The sequence below is a fragment of the Dama dama genome, chromosome 9, assembly GCF_033118175.1.
Source record: "Dama dama isolate Ldn47 chromosome 9, ASM3311817v1, whole genome shotgun sequence".
In the NCBI taxonomy this organism is placed as follows: Eukaryota; Metazoa; Chordata; class Mammalia; order Artiodactyla; family Cervidae; genus Dama; species Dama dama.
In genome coordinates this window covers 47,068,874-47,074,712 of record NC_083689.1, presented here as the reverse complement: position 1 = coordinate 47,074,712, position 5,839 = coordinate 47,068,874, and positions in this window count along the sequence as shown.

Here is a 5,839-nt window from a genome sequence, read left to right as displayed (position 1 = left end):
CACTTTGCTGGATGGTAGAAATGAACACAACATTGTAAAGCATCTATACCCCATTAAAAAAAAAAATCTGATTGCCTACAAGGCACTTGTGTAGGCTCTAGGGTTGCAAGCATTGGATAAGCAATCAAAAGCTCATGGAGCTCAAGGTCTAGTAGGGAGAAAGAGAAGAAGGGGATTAATGCATCTGTAAACAAAGGAAACTAAAGAGATATATGTCATTAAGTGCTGTGAACAAAACAAGAAGGGAAGCGATTTAGGGAATTTCTGGTGATGATACAGTGTTTGTGAAGATGGCTAAGGGTATCTCTCTAAGAAGGTAATATTTGAACCACGGCCTGAGAGTGCAGGAGCTGCGTGTGCCAGAGACGAGTGGACACTCATGGAGGCGTGTTCTCAAGAAAGGGAAGAGAACCTGCAAAGACCCCGAGGCAGGGGCGCAGCAAAGAAGCCTGTCTGTCTGGGGCCAGTGAGAGAGAGGACGGAGGAGACGCAGGGCTTGCTGGTTATTTATTGCTACAACTGTGGCTCCTGCTCCAATGACAGAGCGTCTTTGGAGGGGGTGGTAAAGAGAGCATTTGTCGACTTAGTGTGAACAACCATTAGATTTACATTTAGCCTCCAATTCTATCACAACAGGGATTTGTTTTTAAGTTTCCAGTATAATATTAAGACTTCTTAGGTGGCGCAGTGGTAAAGAATCCACTTGCAGTGCAAGAGATGCAGGTTTGATCCCTGGGTGGGGAAGATCCCCTAGAGAAGGGCATGGCAATCCACTACAGTATTCTTGCCTGGAGAATCCCATGGACAGAGGAGCCTGGCAGGCTACAGTCCATGGGGTTTCAAAGAGTCAGATACAACTGAGCTACTGAGCATATTGTCAAATGAAGAAAAGCATTAGAAATGCCCAGGGGTCCAGTGGCAGCTGGAGAATGTGATATTGACTGCCTCATGAATGTGAAACCATCTTAGGAGATGACACACACTTTCCCTAGTATACAAACCCTTGTATAACCATAGTACTCTAAAAAAAAGTCACTTTTCCACTTTCAAATAGTTTATGTATATGTATTCTTTCTGTTGTAAAGAATGTCAGTTAACACTAGCACGCTTTATTGATCATTAGAAAAATTTGTTTAACAGAAGTTGTTTTTAAAAAGCAGATAAACACTCAGCAAAGATCATTAAAATGATTTACTTTTTAACTCCCTTCTTAGAGTATGTCACTGCAGTCAATAAATGTGTTATTCATACTTTTCAGCACAGTTACAGTTTTGCTTTAAGACTCGCAGCACGGACCACTTGTTAGTCTTATTTATTTGTCCTGGTTTTGATTTTTATTTTATTTTTGGCTGCGCTGGGTCTTGTTGCTGCATTCAGGCTTTGTCTCGTTGCTGCGACAGGGCTCTCTAGCTCCTGTGAGTGCCAGGGCTTCTCATTGCCTGGCTTCTTTTGTTGTTGTTGCGGAGCATGCAGGGGGCTGTCGGTGCACCGGGTTCAGTAGTTGTAGCACTCAGGCTTAGTTGCCCCGCAGCATGTGAGATCTTCCCAGACCAGGGACGCACTGACAGGTGAATGCTTACCCAGTGGACCACCTGGAAAGTCCCACTTGTTAGTCTTGATCCTTGACACTGCGCCCCTGGATCTTGGCGTGTTGGTTTTAGGCTCACGAACGCTTCATACCCCAGACTCCACGCAGGTGTGATGGAGGGCTTGTCGTCGTCGCAGAGGGGCGGTCTGCACTCGGGCAGCCCCTTGCCCTAGCGGGGTGGAGATGCCCGCGATGGGTGGAGAACTCTGACGTTCCACTTGGCCGCTGAATGGGAGAGAGCGCGCTTCCGTGCCGGAGCGGGAGCTGGGGGCGGGGCAGGCTACTCCCGAGGCGGGACGCTGGGAACCCAACTGCAGCAGGAGCTGCGAAAGTCGAACGTCGTTCTGTGAAAAGGAGACAGACGTACTTACCTGAGGGCTCACGGCACAGGACAGAAGGCAGTCGCTGCTCCTCTTCATCTCATGCCTTTGGCCCCAGGGCGGGTGACCTCACAGCACAGGGCTCGCTGAGGCTGTAAACGCTGGTGGCCGGGCGGACGGGATTCAATGCCTCCCTTTGCCTGGTGGGTTGCTCATTCAAAGTGAAAGCGTTAGTCGCTCAGTTGTGTCTGACTCTGGGGCCCCATGGACTGTAACCCATCAGGCTCCTCTGTCCATGGGCAGTTCCCAGGCAAGAATACTGGAGTGGATTGCCATTCCCTTCTCCAGGGGATCTTCCCGACGCAGGGCTCAGACACGTGTCTCCTGCTTGGCAGGCAGATCCTTTACCACTGAGCCCCCTGGGAAGTCCGAACTGCTCCTGAGGTGAGAGCAAAGCCCGAGAGTGGAGGTCAGCCCCAGTCATCTGAGCAAACACTGAGCTTCCTCCTTCATCAGAGAAGGCACCTCGGGTTCCTCTCCTCCAAGTGTGTCTCACTGGAAATAAAGCTGTGATGACTATCAGTCTACTTACTCCTGAAAAACAGTCATCAGAAACATGAGCCTAATATTTATTGATGTAAACACACTGTTTTTCACAGTGAACCACAGTAGGCGCTGGAATGTTTCTGTCTTCCTTGATGCTTGAGAACAAATTTTCCTTTGTAACAAATTTTCCTTTCCATGAGTAAACAAGTGTAATTTTTTTTACACACTTGGGTATATAATTCAAATGTAACCCTTTCTTATAAGTCATAAGAAATTATAAATTGTCTAATATGTGCTTAACTGACTTTGTGCTTAAGATCACTAACAGTGAGACTAAAAATGATAATAATGAAATACAGCCATTATTTCTGCTGCTGATGAATTTATAACAGTAAGTACAGAGCTGAGCCTCTACTATTCTCTTGCCATTTAACATGAACCAAAAATTTCCATTTTAGGTCCCATTACATTGTATTATAATTGTGGGAATTGTCACAGTTCCCTACTCTACAGTTTAGGAATGTGTTGGAACAAATGTTTACAAGTCAAGATTTATAAGTCAAGAAAGTTGTTTCCACTTGGAACAATAACCAGGCTCTGGGAGTACAGACTCAGCCTGCTGGACACCTTCAGGAAGCATCTCAGTGGGCTTCTTTAGTTGACAGAATAACATGACAAAAAGAGAGTCAATTACATGAGAAAAATAAGGGCCACTTTTATCAGCCATAGCATGCATAGTTTTCTTGCAATAAAATGATGGTTATATTCCTTGTTTATCTGAAGTGTTTAAACGTTGTGTTACAGTAATATTTTCCTTCAGCACATTTCACCATCTTGTAACATTTCTTTGCAATCATATAACATTACTCAATATTCTTATTTAGTAAAAGTGGACTCCATTTTTTTTGTTGTTTTGTTTTTCTTAAAGCTTATTTTAGTTTGGCTGCCCTAGGTCTTAGTTGCATCATGAAGTTTCATCTTCATTTCAGCACGTGAACTCTTTAGTTGTGGCATGTGAGATCTAGTTCCCTGACCAGGGATCGAACCCATAACCCCTGCATTGGGAGCATGGATTCTTAGCCACTCTCCACCAGGGAAGTCCCTGGACTCAGTATTCTTGATTCCTCTAATTGCCACTGTCCTTCCTTTTAGGATACATTTGGTCTTGTGCTTGAGCATTTACTATTTGAAATAAATTCACTATGGTTCCATTTTTTATATACTTTTCTCTACTGCAACATGATATCTTAGATTCCATCTGCTTTAGGTTGTGGAGATGAGAGTGAGTGATGAAGTGTCTGTGGAGCCAATAGTACCATCAGTCCCAGTTTTCCTAAACTTGAATTTAGAAATACACTTCACTCCTCTGTCTCTGAGTCACTCTGTTCTGCGGGACACAGCAAGCACAGCTGATCAAATAGAGCTTTACTGTTTCCCTTCAACCTGTCATTGTTTATGGGCTTGCTTGGTGGCTTAGAAGGTAAAGAATCCACCTACAATGAGGGAGACCTGAGTTTGATCCCTGAGTTGGGAAGATCCCCTAGAGTAGGGCATGGTAACCCACTCCAGTATTCTTGCCTGGAGAATCTGCATGGACAGAGGAGCCTGGAAGGCCAAAGTCCAAGGGGTCGCAAAGAGTCAGACATGACTGAACAGCTAAGCACTGCACAGCACATTATTGTTTATATGCCAATTACAGGCCCAGTTCAGTCGCTCAATCGTGTCCGACTCTTGGCGACCCCATGAATCGCAGCACACCAGGCCTCCCTGTCCATCACTAACTCCTGGAGTTCACTCAAACCCATGGCCATCAAGTCGGTGATGCCATCCAGCCATCTCATCCTCTGTCATCCCCTTCTCCTCCTGCCCCCAATCCCTCCCAGCATCAGGGTCTTTTCCAATGAGTCAACTCTTCGAATGAGGTGGCCAAAGTATTGGAGTTTCAGCTTCAGCATCAGTCCTTCCAATGAACACCCAGGACTGATCCCCTTTAGGATGGACTAGTTGGATCTCCTTGCAGTCTAAGGGACTCTCAAGAGTCTTCTCCAACACCACAGTTCTAAAGCATCCATTTTTTGGCGCTCAGCTTTCTTCACAGTCCAACTCTCACATCCATACATGACCACAGGAAAAACCATAGCCTTGACTAGACAGACCTTTGTTGGCAAAGTAATGTCTCTGCTTTTTAATATGCTGTCTAGGTTGGTCATAACTTTCCTTCCAAGGAGTAAGCGTCTTTTAATTTCATGGCTTCAATCACCATCTGCAGTGATTTTGGAGCCCCCAAAAAATAAAGTCTGACACTGTTTCCACTGTCTCCCCATCTATTTCCCATGAGGTGATGGGACCAGATGCCATGATCTTAGTTTTCTGAATGTTAAGCTTTAAGCCAACATTTTCACTCTCCTCGTTCACTTTCATCAAGAGGCTTTTTAGTTCCTCTTCACTCTCTGCCATAAGCGTGGTGTCATCTGCATATCTGAGGTTATTGATATTTCTCCTGGCAATCCTGATTCCAGCTTGTTCTTCTTCCAGCCCAGCGTTTCTCATGATGTACTCTGCATATAAGTTAAATAAACAGGCTCAGTGGGTAAAAAATCTGCCTGCAATGCTGGAGCCACAGGAGACACAGGCTTGATCCCTGCATTGGGAAGATCCCCTGGAGAAGAAAATGGCAACCCACTCCAGTATTCTCACCTGGAGAATTCCATGGACAGAGGAGCCTGGCAGAGTACAATCCATGGGATCACAAAGAGTGAAGTCGCTCAGTCGTGTCCAACTCTTTGCGACTGTAACCTACCAGGCTCCTCTCTCCATGGGATTCTCCAGGCAAGAATACTGGAGTGGGTTGCCATTTCCTCCTCCAGGAGAATCTTTCCGACCCAGGGATCAAACCCGGGTCTCCTGCATTGCAGGCAGACGCTTTAACCTCTGAGCTACCAGGGAAGCCCAACAGTCCATGTGATCACAAAGAGTAGGACATGACTAAAGTATGCACCCAGGCATATGACAATTACACTTCAGTAGGTCAACGAAACAGTTTAAGAAACAGTAACTACCATTAATCTAGATATTTCCATTGTACTTCTATTCAAGTAATATGAAATTTTAACTGGGACTTATATTCACTTTGTTGTTGTTCAGTTGCTAAATTGTGTCCAACTCTTTGTAATCCCATGGACTGCTGCCTTTTCATACTGTTCATGGGGTTTTCCAGGCAAGAATATTGAAGTGGATTGCCATTTTCGTCTCCAGTGGACCACATTTTGTCAGAACTCTTCACTATGACCTGTCTGTCTTGGGTGGCCCTGCACGGCATGGTTCATAGCTTCATTGAGTTATGCAAGCTTCTTCGCCAGGACAAGGCTGTGATGTATAAAATAGA